The sequence below is a fragment of the Glandiceps talaboti genome, chromosome 11 (genome assembly GCF_964340395.1).
Source record: "Glandiceps talaboti chromosome 11, keGlaTala1.1, whole genome shotgun sequence".
In the NCBI taxonomy this organism is placed as follows: Eukaryota; Metazoa; Hemichordata; class Enteropneusta; family Spengelidae; genus Glandiceps; species Glandiceps talaboti.
In genome coordinates, this window is record NC_135559.1 from 2,540,001 (window position 1) to 2,561,521 (window position 21,521).

At 36.8% G+C, this 21,521-nt stretch overlaps 1 protein-coding gene across 1 annotated transcript in view; it reads left to right on the forward strand.

The window, feature by feature from the left end:
- The first annotated feature begins 8,851 nt into the window (after positions 1–8,851).
- The window catches only part of LOC144441917 (muscleblind-like protein 1), a 62,438-nt gene continuing 49,768 nt past the window's right edge, over positions 8,852–21,521 (forward strand). Inside the window, exon 1 of the mRNA XM_078131182.1 lies at positions 8,852–8,931. The gene's annotated coding sequence lies outside the window, so the exon portion shown is untranslated. The remainder of the gene's footprint in view (positions 8,932–21,521) is intronic.

The window sequence follows — 21,521 nt, forward strand, 5'->3', positions numbered from 1 at the left end:
TGACACCCTTTTCTACATTCAGTTAGTTGAATGACACCCTCTGCACTGTAGAACCACTGGAATGACAGCCGCCACTCTATAAAATAAGTGGAATGGCAGCATTTTTAATGCTTTGGAACTGGAATGACAGCATTTCTAGGTGGTAAACAGTGGAATGACACCCTTTTCTACATTCAGTTAGTTGAATGACACCCTCTGCACTGTAGAACCACTGGAATGACAGCCGCCACTCTAGAAAATAAGTGGAATGACAGCATTTTTAATGCTTTAGAACTGGAATGACAGCATTTCTAGGTGGTAAACAGTGGAATGACACCCTTTTCTACAATCAGTTAGTTGAATGACAAACTCTGCACTGTAAAACCAGTGGAATGACAGCCGCCACTCTATAAAATAAGTGGAATGACAGCATTTTTAATGCTTTGGAACTGGAATGACAGAATTTCTAGGTGGTAAACAGTGGAATGACACCCTTTCTACAATCAGTTAGTTGAATGACACCCTCTGCACTGTAAAACCAGTGGAATGACAGCCGCCACTCTATAAAATAAGTGGAATGACAGCATTTTAATGCTTTGGAACTGGAATGACAGCATTTCTAGGTGGTAAACAGTGGAATGACACCCTTTTCTACAATCAGTTAGTTGAATGACACCCTCTGCACTGTAAAACCAATGGAATGACAGCCGCCACTCTGTAAAATAAGTGGAATGACAGCATTTTCAATGCTTTGGAACTGGAATGACAGCATTTCTAGGTGGTAAACAGTGGAATGACACCCCTTTCAACTAACTGAATGTAGAAAAGGGTGTCATTCCACTGTTTACCACCTAGAAATGCTGTCATTCCAGTTCTAAAGCATTGAAAATGCTGTCATTCCACTTATTTTATAGAGTGGCGGCTGTCATTCCAGTGGTTCTACAGTGCAGAGTGTGTCATTCAACTAACTGATTGTAGAAAAGGGTGTCATTCCACTGTTTACCACCTAGAAATGCTGTCATTCCAGTTCTAAAGCATTGAAAATGCTGTCATTCCACTTATTTTATAGAGTGGCGGCTGTCATTCCACTGGTTCTACAGTGCAGAGGGTGTCATTCAACTAACTGAATGTAGAAAAGGGTGTCATTCCACTGTTTACCACCTAGAAATGCTGTCATTCCAGTTCCAAAGCATTAAAAATGCTGTCATTCCACTTATTTTATAGAGTGGCGGCTGTCATTCCACTGGTTCTACAGTGCAGAGGGTGTCATTCAACTAACTGAATGTAGAAAAGTGTGTCATTCCACTGTTTACCACCTAGAAATGCTGTCATTCCAGTTCTAAAGCATTGAAAATGCTGTCATTCCACTTATTTTATAGAGTGGCGGCTGTCATTCCACTGGTTCTACAGTGCAGAGGGTGTCATTCAACTAACTGAATGTAGAAAAGGGTGTCATTCCACTGTTTACCACCTAGAAATGCTGTCATTCCAGTTCCAAAGCATTAAAAATGCTGTCATTCCACTTATTTTATAGAGTGGCGGCTGTCATTCCACTGGTTCTACAGTGCAGAGGGTGTCATTCAACTAACTGAATGTAGAAAAGTGTGTCATTCCACTGTTTACCACCTAGAAATGCTGTCATTCCAGTTCTAAAGCATTGAAAATGCTGTCATTCCACTTATTTTATAGAGTGGCGGCTGTCATTCCACTGGTTTTACAGTGCAGAGTGTGTCATTCAACTAACTGAATGTAGAAAAGGGTGTCATTCCACTGTTTACCACCTAGAAATGCTGTCATTCCAGTTCTAAAGCATTGAAAATGCTGTCATTCCACTTATTTTATAGAGTGGCGGCTGTCATTCCAGTGGTTCTACAGTGCAGAGTGTGTCATTCAACTAACTGATTGTAGAAAAGGGTGTCATTCCACTGTTTACCACCTAGAAATGCTGTCATTCCAGTTCTAAAGCATTGAAAATGCTGTCATTCCACTTATTTTATAGAGTGGCGGCTGTCATTCCAGTGGTTCTACAGTGCAGAGTGTGTCATTCAACTAACTGATTGTAGAAAAGGGTGTCATTCCACTGTTTACCACCTAGAAATGCTGTCATTCCAGTTCTAAAGCATTGAAAATGCTGTCATTCCACTTATTTTATAGAGTGGCGGCTGTCATTCCACTGGTTTTACAGTGCAGAGTGTGTCATTCAACTAACTGAATGTAGAAAAGGGTGTCATTCCACTGTTTACCACCTAGAAATGCTGTCATTCCAGTTCCAAAGCATTAAAAATGCTGTCATTCCACTTATTTTATAGAGTGGCGGCTGTCATTCCACTGGTTCTACAGTGCAGAGGGTGTCATTCAACTAACTGAATGTAGAAAAGGGTGTCATTCCACTGTTTACCACCTAGAAATGCTGTCATTCCAGTTCCAAAGCATTAAAAATGCTGTCATTCCACTTATTTTATAGAGTGGCGGCTGTCATTCCACTGGTTCTACAGTGCAGAGGGTGTCATTCAACTAACTGAATGTAGAAAAGTGTGTCATTCCACTGTTTACCACCTAGAAATGCTGTCATTCCAGTTCTAAAGCATTGAAAATGCTGTCATTCCACTTATTTTATAGAGTGGCGGCTGTCATTCCACTGGTTTTACAGTGCAGAGTGTGTCATTCAACTAACTGAATGTAGAAAAGGGTGTCATTCCACTGTTTACCACCTAGAAATGCTGTCATTCCAGTTCTAAAGCATTAAAAATGCTGTCATTCCACTTATTTTATAGAGTGGCGGCTGTCATTCCACTGGTTTTACAGTGCAGAGTGTGTCATTCAACTAACTGAATGTAGAAAAGGGTGTCATTCCACTGTTTACCACCTAGAAATGCTGTCATTCCAGTTCCAAAGCATTAAAAATGCTGTCATTCCACTTATTTTATAGAGTGGCGGCTGTCATTCCACTGGTTTTACAGTGCAGAGTGTGTCATTCAACTAACTGAATGTAGAAAAGGGTGTCATTCCACTGTTTACCACCTAGAAATGCTGTCATTCCAGTTCCAAAGCATTAAAAATGCTGTCATTCCACTTATTTTATAGAGTGGCGGCTGTCATTCCACTGGTTCTACAGTGCAGAGGGTGTCATTCAACTAACTGAATGTAGAAAAGGGTGTCATTCCACTGTTTACCACCTAGAAATGCTGTCATTCCAGTTCCAAAGCATTAAAAATGCTGTCATTCCACTTATTTTATAGAGTGGCGGCTGTCATTCCACTGGTTCTACAGTGCAGAGTGTGTCATTCAACTAACTGAATGTAGAAAAGGGTGTCATTCCACTGTTTACCACCTAGAAATGCTGTCATTCCAGTTCTAAAACATTGAAAATGCTGTCATTCCACTTATTTTATAGAGTGGCGGCTGTCATTCCAGTGGTTTTACAGTGCAGAGGGTGTCATTCAACTAACTGAATGTAGAAAAGGGTGTCATTCCACTGTTTACCACCTAGAAATGCTGTCATTCCAGTTCCAAAGCATTAAAAATGCTGTCATTCCACTTATTTTATAGAGTGGCGGCTGTCATTCCACTGGTTCTACAGTGCAGAGTGTGTCATTCAACTAACTGAATGTAGAAAAGGGTGTCATTCCACTGTTTACCACCTAGAAATGCTGTCATTCCAGTTCTAAAGCATTGAAAATGCTGTCATTCCACTTATTTTATAGAGTGGCGGCTGTCATTCCACTGGTTTTACAGTGCAGAGGGTGTCATTCAACTAACTGAATGTAGAAAAGGGTGTCATTCCACTGTTTACCACCTAGAAATGCTGTCATTCGTTTTCCGTCATTCAGGTTGTCATTCGTTTTAGGGTCACCCTACATACATACATACATACATACATACACACACACACGCACACACACACGCACACACACACACACGCACACACACACACACACACACACACACACACACACACACACACACACACACACACACACACACATACATAGATATAGAGTGGGGTTTGTTGACCCCAACCAGTTTCCTTTGTTGTATCTTGGGCCATGATAGTGGTCTATGGGTACACGTATACATTTGTGTCCAGCTATTTCTTAAACCTGGTGATCCAGCTTATCAACTGATTGAAACTATTTGGAACGTAAATACCATATAATACACACATACGTTTCCGTTTCCAGTACAAGGTATGTATTGCAAATCTGTTTGACCGATACGACTAAATACTCCCTGTACACCGATTTACATACCGAAACGTTCTGGACTCATGTATATGGTGAACAGTTAAAACAACAAAACATGATACATCTACGTTCCTGTTCTTCACGTTACAAACACAAATAAAGTTTTTCAGTTAAAAATTATTTATAGAGATTAAATCATGGTCGATATTTATTCATGTACAGATGTAGGATAAAATTAACCATTCTCGCAAACCAGAGCTGTTTAATATTCTTCCGCGCGGTGTGTCTTGGACGGTGCCGTAAAAGAGGCTGTGGTTTTTGACGATGGAATTAACGAACTAATTTGGAAAATGAATAGTCCAGATGACACTTGCAATTGACTGGGAAACTACTTGGCAGCATTCCCGATAACTCAGTTTCTTACTTTGATGTAAACTAGTTCACGGACATATTGAATACAGAATATTTTGAATATTACAGCCTAAGTAAAATATCAGATATGTTCAACATAAAACTGACATTACTGTACTATATACATTGCATATACCTTAAAACAACCAACCAGTTCAATACACCAATCAAAACCTTTCCACGTTACCATACTACATTAGTTCGTAATAACAAACTAATTGCAATGTCTTCAGAGCATTAAAAATAAATCGAAGCTGTGCTGGACACAGATACATTGTTACAAATTAAAATTAAACATGATGCAAAGACTATCAAAAACTGCTGAGCATGCATGTATTCTCACTGCAATTGGTTTCCTGCCAGATATAATTATAAACGTGTAGAGGAAAGGCAAGTATCTCGATAGAGCATTCATTAATAAGTAAATCCAAAGTGAAAGTTTCGTTATTCGCATGTTAGCCTGTGAAGTGTGAGTAAATTGAAGTGTTTGTACTCAGTCTTGCCTACAGACAAATAAGGGCAATATATAATATTTGATTGTTTTTCACAATAAATGATATCCCTTTAAAGTCATATTAAAATACACATTTACAAATTCATGACATTTCTAGTATCATAAGATCAGGTTGAAATAATCCAAAGGGGATAGCAAACTAGAATCTGTCCACAGGTATTCGGTCTTGGCAAATTTTTTTTCTTGTTATTTATTTGAAATGTTGTGACGAAAAATATGGTCAACTTTCTCCCCTTTTTCCTCCAGTCGCCTGACGTAGTCCCCCAAGGGCTTAGTGCCCACCTCACTGTTCGCCATAACTCACTCACTCAGTTCATTATCACACACACAAAAACACACTTGTGTTTTAATTTTTTTCAAATAAAGATTGAAAAAACCAGACTTGAGCATATTAGGATTTGGTGAGAAAGTACGTAGTCATAGCAACGGCAATAATCGTTGAGATATCCTCTACTGGACTGCAGGGTGACGAAAACTGGTATTACTATATATACAATGCTTTCAGTGACTTTAGACAGGGTGGTTTCTTCGGTAAACCATTGTTGACAATGTGGCCTGTAAGTTTACAATGATACTAGTATATAAAATACATGTACCATGATATCATCCACTTGCATAACCATCCTTTAGGTGTATTTCTGCACGTTATTTATTCATGATAGTTTATCACGTGTGATCGATGCATACCGATGAAGAATGTTGTATTGACTCTCAGGTATGTCTCGATTCTGTTTCATCTGTGATAACGTGTGAATGTGTCTGACTTGAAAGATTCATTTTTTGTTCATGAATAACAGGTACTTACAATTCACCGTAATTTGTTTCTTGAAAAGAAAGCTCTTTTTATGATCTACTCTAAACGATTCACTCTCTACACGTCTATCTCTGCCTGTCATTCCGTCATTCTGTTTGTCTGTCTATCAATCTGAGTGTCTCATTATGTGTGTTAGCATGTCTGTCTCTGTCTCTATGATTCTGGCTCGCTGTGTCAGTCGCTGCCACGTCTGTCTGTCTGTCTGTCTGTCTGTCTGTCTGTCTGTCTGTCTGTCTGTTTCTCTCTCTCTCTCTCTCTCTCTCTCTCTCTCTCTCTCTCTCTCTCTCTCTCTCTCTCTCTCTCTCTCTCTCTCTCTCTCTCTCTCTCTCTCTCTCTCTCTCTCTCTCTCTCTTGTCCATCAGGTAACGCATCGTATCGTGTATGCAGATTTTGCATATAGCTTTGTAATTCTGATACTGTTATAAAACATTTTGACAGTACACCGGTCTGGTTTCTTTTGCCATCGGTGATGAACACTGATTATGAAAGTTATCATTAAAATACACCTCTGCCTAGATAATATTTTATGTCATTGTTTTTGTGAAGGAAAAAGATACAATATATTGGGTAAAGGAATGTTTGATATCGCTCAACACTTTTTTTCACTTATGACATCTAATAAAGAACACAGTGGGTGAACTGGAATGGTCGGAAATTACCAAAGGAACCTGACAGAGATATTCTAAAGCATAGCGTCAAGACGTTAACAACCAGCACTGTAGCTTGAAAACTGCCATAAAGTATATGTGGGTTTTAGCTGAGATTCCAGCACAGTTTATACCCCGAGGTGGTCCAGACTGAAACTAAATGCTTTGAATACTATGAAACGATGACCCACCTCAAAGAAATGATTTATAGAACAGGTCATACCACTAGAAGATCTGTCAATGTCACAAAAGTCTATTGAAATTGTTATCTATCTATCTATCTATCTATCTATCTATCTGTCTGTCTGTCTGTCTGTCTGTCTGTCTGTCTGTCTGTCTGTCTGTCTGTCTGTCTGTCTGTCTGGCTGGCTGGCTGGCTGGCTGGCTGGCTGGCTGGCTGGCTGGCTGGCTGGCTGTCTGTCTGTCTGTCTGTCTGTCTGTCTGTCTGTCTGCCTGCCTGCCCGCCCGCCCGCCCGCCCGCCCGCCCGCCCGCCCGCCCGCCCGCCCGTCCGTCCGTCCGTCCGTCCGTCCGTCTGTCTGTCTGTCTGTCTGTGTTCTCAATGTAGGCTATTCATATTTATGTAGGATATGTGTTATGAAACATGCTGAAAATAGGTAAGAGGGCTTATAGGGAGAAATCTCGGGAATAATTTCGATATTATGATCTTGTGTCGTGACACAAATATCTGTGTTATGAAATTGTTGGACATAACCGGGTTATGATAAAGTGAGTGAGTGAGTGAGTGAGTGAGTGATCATGAGTGAGTGAGTGAGTGAGTGAGTGAGTGAGTGAGTGAGTGAGTGAGTGAGTGGGTGAGTGAGTGAGTGAGTGAGTTTATAGAGCCTGGAAATCGATATCTCGGGAAGATTTTCAACATGATCGCGTGCCATGACACATATCTCTAAGTATCTGATATGATATCTGAGTGTGATGTTGATTTATAGGAAGATATCTCGCCAACACTTTTGGTATCTCGCATTTAAAAAATCCAAACTTCATTCAATGCTATTTCACATATGCTGTCATTGCATGTGGCTAAATGTAAACGAGAATGTGGAAGTGGTGATTTTTAATGACGCCACTTTTAAGGGAATGGTAAATGAGTAATGAGAAAATATAATACGAATATGAAGGTTTCTGTAAAACTTATAAATTTATAGGAGAAACGAAAGAGGTTGCATGAAATATCGTGACCACGCGCCATTTTCTTTGTATATCGGCTGTATCTAAAATTTGTAATTGACAATCCCAAATGTATTTACCCTTTTATTAAATAAGAATTTATTGACATAGAGTTTTCACTAATTTTTTTTTTGAAATACGGAGATTCTTAAAACTATGATATTTAGATGTTATCCCCCGAGAATATTTTTCTTCGTTGAACCAAAGAAAAAATGAGTGACTTAAGGGGCCTTTGTCACTATGCGTCGCAAAAACAAAACAAAATAAAACTAAAGATTACGTAAGCATGTATTTCATAGATGATAAACTAGGGTTTAAAGGTAGCCCTCTTCAATGTCCACGTGCACAGCTATTTAAACTAACACTTACTGCTTACTGGGGTCGGTACATGGAAATGTAGACGGGCAACAATTCACAAAGGGGGTATTATTATATAAGATTCCAATGAGAAAGAAGTCATTTCAAAACTGAGAATAGTGATATCGTTAGTCGGTTTCTTTTTAGGTTTCGATTACAAAAAGAAATATGGTTGACTGATGTAAAATTAATGAATGATAACATACATATGCGATTATCATTTGTTCCACAGTTTCGTTCTTAGATGACAACTTGTGAATTACATGACGATCAATTTTGGTTAGTATGTACACAAATTTGCCTGAAGGTGTAATGATAACAAGAAACGTGCTGTTATACTAGATAGTCACCATGTCAACAGACCCAAGGCTTTTAGAGGACGACCTAAAATAAAAATTGTGTCTGGTCTGAAATAGAGTCATCTCCTTAACAAGTTGTAGACAACATAAATGCAAATTAAAGGAAGCAAATTAACATTAAAACCAACAGAGAACCGGTGACGTCATAAACGAGTGGCATATTTTAATTTTTAGTGTCCAAATCAAGACAAACCATGTTACATCATATATATGTATAAACATCTTAGGTCATTTACCTTATCACATCACAGATCGATGACTTAATATATTCTAGTTTGATTTTAATTATCAACCGATTTTATACACTCAATGGAGATTGTTTACTAACAGAATATGTAATGGCGATGAAGTCATCGGTTGAGGACACTGTATTATAGTCACTAACGGATACCGTAACCACTTGTAGACGAAAGTGTACCGGGAGTGTCTTGTATCATATCAGTTACAGCCTGACTGAGCAAGCTGAAGGATACACCAGCGACGGTACGACAATTTCACCACTTTAACTTGATCTCTCTCTCTCTCTCTCTCTCTCTCTCTCTCTCTCTCTCTCTCTCTCTCTCTCTCTCTCTCTCTCTCTCTCTCTCTCTCTCTCTCTCTCTCTCTCTCTCTCTCTCTCTCTCTCTCTCTCTCTCTCTCACACACACACAAACACATACACACACAAATGGTAACGTTTCGTGTAGGCAGATTTCGCACATGTTGTTCTCCATTTAGCATTCTGTCTGTCTGTCTGTCTGTCTGTCTGTCTGTCCGTCCGTCCGTCTGTCTGTCTGTCTGTCTGTCTGTCTGTCTGTCTGTCTGTCTATCTGTCTGTCTGTCTGTCTCCCCCCCTCTCTTGATCAATTGCTGCCCCGTCTTGTTTTTATATGTGCGAATCTGTAAACCTGCATCATTATCTCCACCCCTTACCACTCCTGTGACATTTAAATGCTTTAATAACAATTTCTTCTTCTCATATCAAAGTATTCAATATGAAGCTGTAGGGGTAACACCGTGTGTTTGATACATTTCACGAATTGATGCCCTAGGGAAACACCGACTACGCAAACCCCTACGATGAGCATAGAATAGATTCCTTTCGAATTAAATGAGCTGTTATAGTAGCGTTAAAATAACTGATAGAAAAGATACTAAATGTATTTGGTTTCCACACAATATTTACCCTTCAGAATCAAACAAACAGTTTCTCTTTCATTCTCTTGAAAAGCCGATTTTTAGAGTGGTCCATTTTTAGAGTAGTCCCACATATAACACCACCTATTTGCAAGGGACACTATAAAATATATTCTGTGCAGGTTTCTTGTTTGACAATAAGGGCGTTATCATTGCTCCCTGAAGATAAACATTTCACTCAATTACAGAAAATTATTATCTTGTAGATTAAAATGAGCAAGTCGACAGACGAAAGGCCCATGGTAGAAACATTAACTCCCATCAGATCAGATAGGATATAGTCGGTTTTTACCCCATGATAATAACACCCCTAGAAGACGTGTATATTATGAATGTCAGTTACATTATCTTTAGGCTTTTAACACACTATAATGAAGCGTTTTTAAGTCAGAAATATTGGAATCTCTCAATGCTAAGATTAGTTTTGTCACGGTTGCCATGGTGATCGTGGCACATTCGTGAAAGTCGAGTTGAGATTGATCGCAGCCATTACTAAATACTGAGAAAGGAAGATTAAAAAAAAGGCTGTGAATTTTCAGTGTTTACGTGACTTCGACGCTTACTGAGGGCTAGTTGTTCATTTTCGTGTGTACCAGTAATTTTCTGTGGTTACAAAAAACACCGGAGGGAACGATCAAATGTGCAATTCAGTTGCAGTAAAGCGTTTCCTAGGTTACGACAATTTTGAATAAAAAGATTACTAATGACAATAATTGCAGGTAAAAATATATTATTTCCGGTAGTTTATCGATGACATTATAATTCATTCTAACATTGAAGTAAATCGTGTTATCGACTAAGTGTGTGTAAAGTTTTTTTTTTACGTTTTAATGTTGGGACTACGCCACTTCTGTTCGATTTGTTTCTTGGGTCTTTCCAATGACCAAGTCACCAAGAACTTACGCGTTTTGTTCAAACTCGTCAATCAAGAAGCACCCCTCCCCCCCCCCCCTTTCCGAATATCATCATCGGAACATTGTTTTTCTGCTGAGCCAATGAAAAAGTCCCCTTTGCGGCTCGTGTTTGCCGTTGTCGTCAAGAAGTTTCCGAAAGACTTTGAAATTTGAAGCTAGTGTGTAGACATAGGCCTTTGCTTGGCGTGTACAAGTCGTGACTGATGTTAGATCAAAGATATAGTGAATGGTATGTTTATATGCCTCTTTTTAACCGACTAACCAAGATATTATTCTGATAATTTCAAGACGAGAATTAGAATAAGAGACAACCACGGTAAAAATGCATGTTTTCTAGTACACCGGATATGAAACCTTGCTAGAAAACGTCATAGTTACTGAAATCTGTCAAATCTGGTCAAGCAGCAGACACTGAGTCTAGATTATCTTATCTCAGTTCACACTATTTATTGAATCGTGATAGAAGACAGTCGTTAGTACAGTCATTTATACCCCTAAGAGAAATGACGTCATGTTTTAAGATGTGTACTGTAGATCGCAATCCGCCTCCATCCCCCTACATCAAACACAGGTCACCTTTAACCTTTCAGTGCACGACAAATGCAACCCAGATAAAAACAAAATAAATTTGATTCACGCAAAGTGTGCATTATTTCAAATCTGTCACTTTATAAACACTATAAATTTGATACCGAAATCTAAATATAGATTATATCTACGATTCTAAACTAAAACGAAATTACAATGTACAAAGATTTTACAAAAGAACAAGAATTTGTGCCAAAGTAAGTAGTTAAATTGGACGAGTGATAGGTACTGAAGACCGCGGCTAAAGTGTCAGTGCTCAGTGCTATATCAAGCCCGGTAATACGTTGTCATATAAAAATTGAATATTTAGGTTCAAAGTAAAAATGATTGCGTAGTTATCATTGGAAAGCAGTAACGTTGATTAAAATCTTTATTATTTAAAAAAAAATACAAACGATGACTTTTGTGAAAACACTGCAGTGAAGATTAGTCAGACAACACTTCTGGCCTTCATAGGATCACAAAACTCACCAAGTAGAACTGATTCAAGATGTCGCACTGAGAAATGGGATTACTTGGGTGACTCGTCAGTACAATACAGACAATCACATCATACAAATTCTAAAAATCGTAAAGCGCTGAGAAGACACACAATATTCCAATCAAACTAAAATATTACAAATGCATCCACTTTAAAGAATAAGGCAAAATTAAAAAATGGCTTCCGAGAATATGACTTCAAAATATAGGGTAGGTAGGAATTTTATCATATTTTGTTATCGTAGTTGTTGCTGTTGTTATTATTGTTATCATTACTATTATTATTATAATTATTATTATTATTATTGTTGTTGTTGTTGTTGTTGTTGTTGTTTTTGTGATGAAAGCTACCGTCAGTACGTCCAACTACAATGTTGATGTGCCAGAGAGGAGACATGGACTTTAAAATAATTGTTATGGGTTTGAAAAGAAAACAAGTCTGTTTGTCTATGGTTTAAAATAACTTTATTATCCGACGTTTCGGCCATACACATATGTTGTTGTTGTTGTTGTTGTTGTTGTTGTTGTTGTTGTTGTTGTTGTTGTTCAGAAATTACTTCGACCCAAAGACAAGATACTTGTTGGTCACAATACTTCTGTGACAATTTGGTGAGGTGTAATATTTAAGAGAAAGGCAAGACAATTACATGTGTGACGAAGATAAACACAATATGTAACTTACAGTCTTAAAAAAACTAAAGTCGGTTTATCTGGAATGGAATTTTTAAAAAAGACGACATAAGATACATTGGCAAGAAAATTTACAGGGAAATAATGAGAAATAAATTCTCACCATTTTACCTTTATGAATATAAAGTTATACTTATATGAGGGTCGGTTGTGGTCTCGGAAATATACATTTTAAAAAATAATTTAGCCTAATTATTCTCTTGTTGTTGTAGGCCTATAACCTAAAAGATGCTTTGCATAAAATATGCCAATAACAGAAAATATAAACAATGACAGAGATCATGTTATGTCCTTAAAATGGCAAGCGGTACGTTAAAACTGCTGCAGTGTTGACAGCCAAGGAGAAAACAAACATGAAAGCTGCGATATTCTAGACTTGTTATCACTATCATTATCATCATCATCTTGAAACACTACTTTTTTTCTTATTGCTCCTTTTAAAATAGACACTACGTTTGTTGTTACTTTTTATCTCAAGTCACGTCAGCACTCAGAAATGACATTGACCTTTGACCTAACCACACAATCATTACATCGATAAATAGGTGTCAAGTTTATAGCCTTAGCTTTAATAGCAAGGTCATTTTCACTCCTAAGAACAGGGAAAGCGAACGATTAAAGAGCGTAAGACAAAATGAGATGGCGATTGAATTTGATCTGTGACCTCTCTCTCTCTATATATATATAAACGTAGAAAGATGGACAGACAGATTGAACAAACAAACAAACAGACAGACAGACAGACAGACAGACAGACAGACAGACAGACAGACAGACAGACAGACAGACAGACAGACAGACAAAACAATAAACAATAAACACAAATCAACATTGGTACTTATTCATATTTTCTTTAAAAATTTGGGCCCGAAAATACTGTTGTCTGGCAGAGCTATACAAAAAGTTGGTCCCGAACAAAAAACGGACTGATCCTTATGGCAGTACAGATACAATAAAACAAATGCAAGAAGACCAAGTCTGGAGTAGAATTCAAATTTAGGTGTCAAATACTGTTGTCCGGTAGAACTAGCTATAGTAAATTTCGCGGCGTGAAGAGCAAAAGAATGACACTACATCCTTATGCCACCATTGATAACATTAATAAAAGAAACTGAATTTGAATTCCTGGCCTTTAAAGAGGTACAATCTGAATTTGTACGTTTCCTTTTTGTGTGTTTCTTCATTTTTGCTTATTTTGTGTGGTAATCTTTACTGTATATCCAAAAGTATCTCGATTATTCTATTTTCTAAAGTATACTTATTTTATGTAGGCAGAACTCAAACAAGGTATTCAGTAATAACTAATTTAACGTGATATTTAACAAGACTGCCATGGTTGTAAATTAACGATCATGGCAAGATTAAGACGGAGAAGAAAGGTTCAAAGTCTCATATAATCCCTTGCAGTGTTCATGTACTGGTCCAGTCTAATTTTAAAGTCTACAACACTTTTGACTTGGATGATGTATTCTAGTAAAGTATAGTGATTTTAGTGTCCATGGCAAGACAGGGAAGAAAGCCTCAAAGACTCATATAATCCCTTGTAGTGTTCATATACTGGTCCAGTCTAATTTTAAAGTCCACAACAGTCTTGGCTTGGATGATGTGCTCTGGTAATTTGTTCCATTGAGATATGACGTGCTGAGAGAAGCAATATTTCCTAATATCCAGTCTGACAGTAGATTTTGCAAGTTTTAGTGAGTGTCATCTTGTCATGTTGGTTTTGATGATGCTTGAATAATAATCCCTGGTCAATTTTGTCAAATCCCTTAATGAAACGAAACACTTGAATCAAGTCGCCTTTCCCCTTTCTTTCTTCAAATGTAAATGATTGTACAACACAATTCAACCTATTCACAAAGTTCCCCTATTTGTTCATGGGTCTGTGAGTTTAATAAATTCTAATACTAAGTAATGTATTTTATTTGATATGGTTCTTTCAACACATTTTAAATTGATCTATAGTTTCTATAGCTTATAGGTAGTTTTCTGTAATAGTCTAAAGAAGGGCATGGCCTGAAACATCATATGAATAATGATTGGAGTAACCCAGTACTAGTATTGGTTGCCACAGGCTATATACCTAATACAGACACGTATACTAAAATATAGAAAGCCCTGTTATATCAACAATAATCCTTACATTCTAGATGACAATATTATGGTCATGAAAGACATGTATCAATATTAACACCATAGACAGTTTATTCGAGGTTTTTTTGCAACTGAGTAAATAAAATTCAAACTCAGAATCTTAAAACAAAAAGCCTGGTTTATAACATTCTAGAAGAGTTTGAAGTTAAATAAACTGACAAACAATATCACATAAACTGCATCTCCTTGACATGTGTACTAAAGTCTCTCATGAACTCAGTTTGTGTTATTTTCATATTATGATTAAATCGAGATTTTTGAGAAAACTATCAACGTGTCTTGAAATTGATACAAAATCTTAAGATATCAATAATTTCAAATATTTCAATTTGGAAAGAAATACTAGTAGGAAAACAAGATATAATTCAGACGCCACGCTATGCTAGCTATGTCAGTCCACTGAAGAAGTCAATCTAGTCTAGACGAAATATTTGGACAAGTTAATATTTCCTGCTTGTGATAAAATAACCCTAATTTCTATTATATCTATGTTCTACACACTTGGAAATGTTTTAGTCTAGCAAACATAAGTTATGCCAACAATACATCCATCAGCTTGATAGATCAATTGCATTAAAAATGTCACAGTGTGTTGTTCAACTCATGAGGATCGTCGACCTGGACAAAACGGGACACATTTCTAAAATAGTTGAACATTGAACACCGTGTGATTTATTTTGGGTTTTTATTTTCTTAGCAAATGTGATAAATTTTACATCATAATCTTCAAGTTTGATTATCTCTTTCAAAACGCACACTTTACGAGTGAATATACTGCAAAACAATAATTGTTATCCAAGGTTTTTGAAATGTTGTATTTTTTATCAGCAAAATATCAAGAAAGTGTAAGAAAATAAAACCCCAAAATACGACAGAAGGTAATATATGTTAAAGCCAAGTATTTCATAATTCATATCGCCAAAATGTATTTGAAGTGGTTGGCTAGGTCATACGTATTTCCGTTGCGCTGAAAGGAACGCTGAAATGTTTAAAAGAAAAGTATGAAACCGAAATATTTAAAATATGGTGGAATATCCTGTATGTGATAAATTAAATATTGTAAATAATATATTAATAATAGCAGTAATTCTTCTTTTGACATTTAACGGAAATGGAACAAACAATCGATGTACTTTGTGACAAGTATATCTACACATACAGATACTGTACTAACCATATACGTAAAAATAGATGTATTACATTGAAATTGTATCCACGTGAATGGTTATACGAGAAATACAAGCGATGTGAAAAATTGAAGTAAACAATGTTATGACTAGGGGTACAGTTGGAGAAGGTGAAACATAGACAAGGAATAAATATAGGATAAAAAGAAAATTTAATAATCTTTCTAAAAAAGGACAAACTTCTATACCTTCGTTTGAAGCATTATTTGTGCCCTTGCTCGAGCGCCGCGCCGACCAGGGTGTACAATTTCAAAAATGACGGCGTCGGGATGATCGACGTTGTTCAACAACATGTCTTCGAACAAACCATTGCCTACTCATGTTCAACGATCCAACAAAAATGAAAAAAAACATGAACTGTGACGTCAGCGTATCGTGAAAGTGTAACAACAGGCCTTACTTCACATTTTGTACCGTGGACATGTTTTTTGCATTTATTACCTATATTCTATTTTTGGATCAAATTTGCTGAAAGTTTGCACGACCATGGCGAGTATGGCGGCATGGACAACCTTTGATGGCATTTACATGACACGATGTGTATATGTATCAAAAATACGAACCTCCTAGACTTCTCTCTTTAATAATGATTTATATCCGTGAAAGGAAAAAATGAAGAACACTGTGCGGTCGTTGATCTTTTACTGAAATACATGTAAAAATCATAGGTACGAGATTTGTAATATTCGACACCGAGAAAATTACATAATGACACCAAATTTTGGTTTCCTAAACAGCCTTGGGTGGAAATTAAACTTAGTAAATTACATGAAATTACTACAAAAAAAACTAGTCAATGTATAAACCAATGTAAAAAAAATACATGTTAATGCAGCGACTATTTCACTATGTAGTGCCCATTTCTGGTTTTACAATAATATGGGGGTGATTTTTAAGGCAGAGAAGTTGTTTGTGAGATTGTAGTATAACACACTCTGAATTGCAGAGATTGAAAATCTTGCCCATGTGTTTAACTGAAACACGGAGAGAACACTGACAGCACTGACATCCCTAATTATAAGTAAACATTGCTTTATTTCATTATGACATGTGTGAATACTAGAGAACAATCTCATGGAATGGAGTACAGAGAGAAAGGTTTAACAACTGAAAAAGTGTTATTTATGTTCAAAATCGACTTTGACAAAACCTTTATTTTATAGAATAATACATTAGTCGAAAAAAACAAGTATCAATTGTAGATATCCATTTCATTTTAGTATTTAAGAAATTTGAATATCAGTTTCACTTTAGAGTTACTTACAGGAGAATGGCTTAGAAAACTGAAAGATAAATTAAAGTTTACAAAAGTTAAGACATACCCGGTATTTTGAAATTGTACATAGCTTTGATTGTATACACGAGTCGAACTCACCAACGGCTGTTTATAGATTCCTCCAAAAACAGTACTCAAATATCATGTTTTCTCCTAACTTCTTATCGAGAAAACTATCCAATTGTTAAAGTTCATGAGAATTATTGTCGATAATTTTTTGGGTTTTTTTGTGGACTGGTGTAGATGATCCAAGGAAAGTGTAGTCTCTTCACGGTGCTTGTCAACACATGTATGTTTGTAAATATCTTCCATCTTTGTTTCTTGTTTGTAAGTGTCGTCAAAATTTCACTTGACAAGGTCGACCTGCCATGCTCTCGTAGCTAGCTCCCGTACCATGCAAATTATTCAAGCATGTCAACTCGTCTGATTATCTATCTATCTGTCTGTCTGTCAGTGTCACCAACAATGTATGTGCTTGCTTCACGAGGCGTGGAATAATATAAGTATTTCGTACTCAATGAATAGATACTATGGTCACATTACCTCACTAACGCCGATAAGACACATATATTTACAGGCCCTAGTAGTTTCTTGTGGTGCAGATGGACTAGTACATAAGTCATTGTTGTGAGCCTGGGTATAGGCTTATGCAAGAAATGAAATTGATTCAATGTTGTTCATTTCACTGTTAACTACATTATACAGTAGATGTTGATTTGACAGGAGCACTGGCCACTTAGTACGAGAAGTACGATTGGAGAAGAAAGCATCAGCTGAGATAACTGAGATCAAAGCTGTGTCCGTTACTCGATATGCTTCAACTACATTAGCCAACACCTTTAAAACTCATCATGAAACTGTATCTTTTGCACGAAGAAAATTTAACAGGCCAATATAACAACCCTTGTGAGGAGGCTGTCAATGTACGGTATGCCACGTGTACCGGTATGTAGGTATTAGATTATGTCATCTGGAGCTGCGTGGGGCAGTTTGCCGCCAATAAGTTTTTGCTACGCTACATTGCACCCCGCCTAAACACAAATCCACGAAGAATTGGCGCACGAGCCGATAGTCTGATAGACACGATGCGATGAGTGTCTTACCTGACATATATGTCGTGTGCACTGACGTACTCAATACCACATATCACAATTCGTCTGGAAATGTAAAATAAATCACATAATGTCTACGAACCCCAATCGTAGATTTACGATCGTTTACCAAAGACAACGACATTATTTATGAGTAATATTAGAATCAAGCGGACAGTTCAACGATTAGGGGTGGATTTATTGGCAGTGTCGTGATATTTGTAACTCTTGGCAAATTGTCTGAGAATGCACACTTGGGATTGATTTAAACAAAATATGAGAAAGTTGCATCAAATCCCCATGACAACGAATAAATTAAGAAGAAACGGGATGGTGCATTACTATAGAATCTGACTCATAGTTTGATATGTATAGGATTGTGAGGACTGTGTCTACATCTTATTTCAGTCTGTTTAGATAATGTTGCTCATTGTTGAAATCTATGAGTGCTACTCTAATATATTTTCTTAATTTCCCTGCTAAATTCCAAAAAGTCAGTTTTATATTTCTGTCCGTGTCATGCAACAAAACAGACCTTCGACTCTAATGCGAGTTTGAAGGCCGACGGTTCTAAATTTTAGCGTTCCGACAGTTTGCGGATCCGGAGTAGGCAGCATGTCTGCGAGGGAAAATATCAGACCACGCTAGTTGCAAATGTTTCAGCCTTCCCCCTGCAGTAAATCATCACACTACCCCGCAGTCATCAGCAAGCCACCATTAGCCTTTAACACCTGTCATAGTTGACAGAAAACTACCGTAAAAATGTATAGGGTGTGTAGTTGTGAAGCCTAAGGGCAGATTTAATACACAAACAATATAAACAGTACAGCATATATTGTTTTTGTCTCCTGTCCGTCTTAAATATCACTTTTTAAGAAATCGTGCACGAAAGCAAGAATAAAAATCACCAAGTGCGATATTCAATTTAGAAATTCTCAACTTGGTTACTAAAGTAGTCACAAGCTCGATTAGTTCCTAAGAAGTATTTTTGTTACCCTAGCCAGAAATTTGTATTGTAATTCTCTACATTATCTATTTGTGGCTCATGTGACTTGTAAATTTTGATATTTTGTACATTTGTAATATAGTATTTTGTAGCCTATAATTTCTGGCAATAATAGTTATTAAAGATAGATAGACAGACAGACAGACAGACAGACAGACAGACAGACAGACAGACAAAGTAACTCTCATTGACTGACTGACTTCATAAGCAATAACAGAAAGGTAAAATGCAACAATGCAAAAAATAAACGTTTTTTGATCCCATCATCATCATCATCATCATCATCATCATCATCATCATCATCTTCACCACCACCACCACCACCACCACCACCACCAACAACAACAACAACAACAACAACAACAACAACAATTTATTTCCATGACTCTTTGTCCTTCTCACATTGTTGTCAGGAGTGGCAAGGTTAAGCTATTGTCCATATTTGCCTTCTTCAAGAAACCTGTATTACAATCTACTTGAAATGTAGTTTGGTTTATACGGATTACATTAAAAAAATGTATACATCGAACACACTTGTAGCTGAAACCCAATACTTTTCCTGCCAGTGAAACCTAGCGAAAACTTCACAGACAAAAATCAAATTCTCAACGAATATTACTTTTATATGTTGAAGGCCAGTAAATGTTGTCCCAATGGCGATAGCACAACGATATAAATATATACTGTGCAGCACATACACAGTGAGTCCATAAACTGCGTTGAAAACAAAACAAAACAAAACAAAACAAAACAAAACAAAACAAAACAAAACAAAACAAAACAATAAAAGTATGAACAAACAAAACACGCATGATTAAATGAAAATACCATTTTAAACAAATGAATAACAAATTTATACAATCATATATATACAAACCTGTATACTATGTTTTGTCATGCCATGGATAGGAGTATACATAATATATTTGGGCCAATGTACACATGTATAGAATAGTTATTCATATTTGTAAAACTGAATTTTCATTTACTCATGAATATTTCGTTTTATTTTTATTTATTTGTTGTATTAACACAGTCCCTGGGCTCCCTGTGCTTGTAGCTCCATTGCGAATTCAGACTTCCATTGTCTACTTTACATGATCAGTCCTTAAGGTTCATGGTGCTATTTTTAAAGTAAGTTTATGCGGGCTGTAATACAGAGCTTGGCAAAATGACAACAACGAATGATTCACCAGTTACAACAACACTAACAAAACACCTCTGGGCTGTACAGAACGGAAATTCGGGACACTTGGAGAAAATGTGTCCACGCTTCAGTCACAATGTTCATTGAAAACGGACTAGTGCAAACATTTATATGGAAGGATATCACTGGGACGCCATTTTGATTCTTTTATTTTCCACTATTAATATTTAGCTTCAACTTTCAGAAGATACATTATTACGAAAAACGAAGTTGGGTTTAAAGTTTTGTTTCGGTTTTCTAGTTCATACCTAAATTCCTCAGCAGTAGAACTCTGAAATGAGTTACTTTTGTGTACCACCGGTGTTTACTGCTCCTCTAACATACCTAGTTTCTCATTGAGATCGTGTTACACGTGCCAATGGGGTTGGACGTACCTGTAATGGTATGGAACCATTGGTTGTACATTGCAATACACACAATAACAAAACATTAAAGTCTACGCAACGTACAAGTAATGGAGTCGTACCATTGGGGTTGGGTTGGGAGTGGGACGTTAAACCAATCGTGCATTTTTCCCTTCACCTCCGCGTTTCACCACTAAGAAGATATGCATGTACAGAACTCATTAACTCACTGTGTATTATTAAATCTTACTCCATACTTGTAAATTGTATTTTTAGAATCAGATATCACTACTTGAAAGATAGTCAATAATCTTTGCACTTTGATATCAAGAACCGAATTAATACCAGTTAATACTTGACTATTTTGATAAATCAGTTCTATTACTTTGTAAACTTAATTTTTCCTTATTTTATGTATAAAGAAACAATGGATTTTATGATAACTTTCGCGTGTGTACTTGTCTATAAATAGCTCACATACAGAAAATAAAAAATACATATGTGATCGATTTTGACGTCAGCGTCTGAGAGGTCATCAAACTTTTCGTCAAAATGTTCTGCCTCCATGAGTCTATGTTTTTACATCTGGGTACCTTCTTCTCGTTGTTATACGGTGTTCGCATTTAAATGTTCCCCTATGCCACACTATAATATGTAGAAACTTTACAATAAAGGTTATATCGAAGTCGAAGGCAAACGCCTCCATTACTTCAATTTTGCCACAACGTTTGGCTCTAGAGTATACAATATAAAAAGACCTTTTCTGGGTCTTTATACACGTCAACAAATTCTAGCAATAATGGCAATCTACACTATACTAATCTATTTACTGATATAATGGAGGCCAGAGAAAAGAAAATATCCGCTTTGAAACTCTTAGGATTAGATACAACATAGACCCTCCAGGTCGATGGATACAAACGGCGTCTTTGTTTTCTTTTGATTCTGCTGTGTTCATAA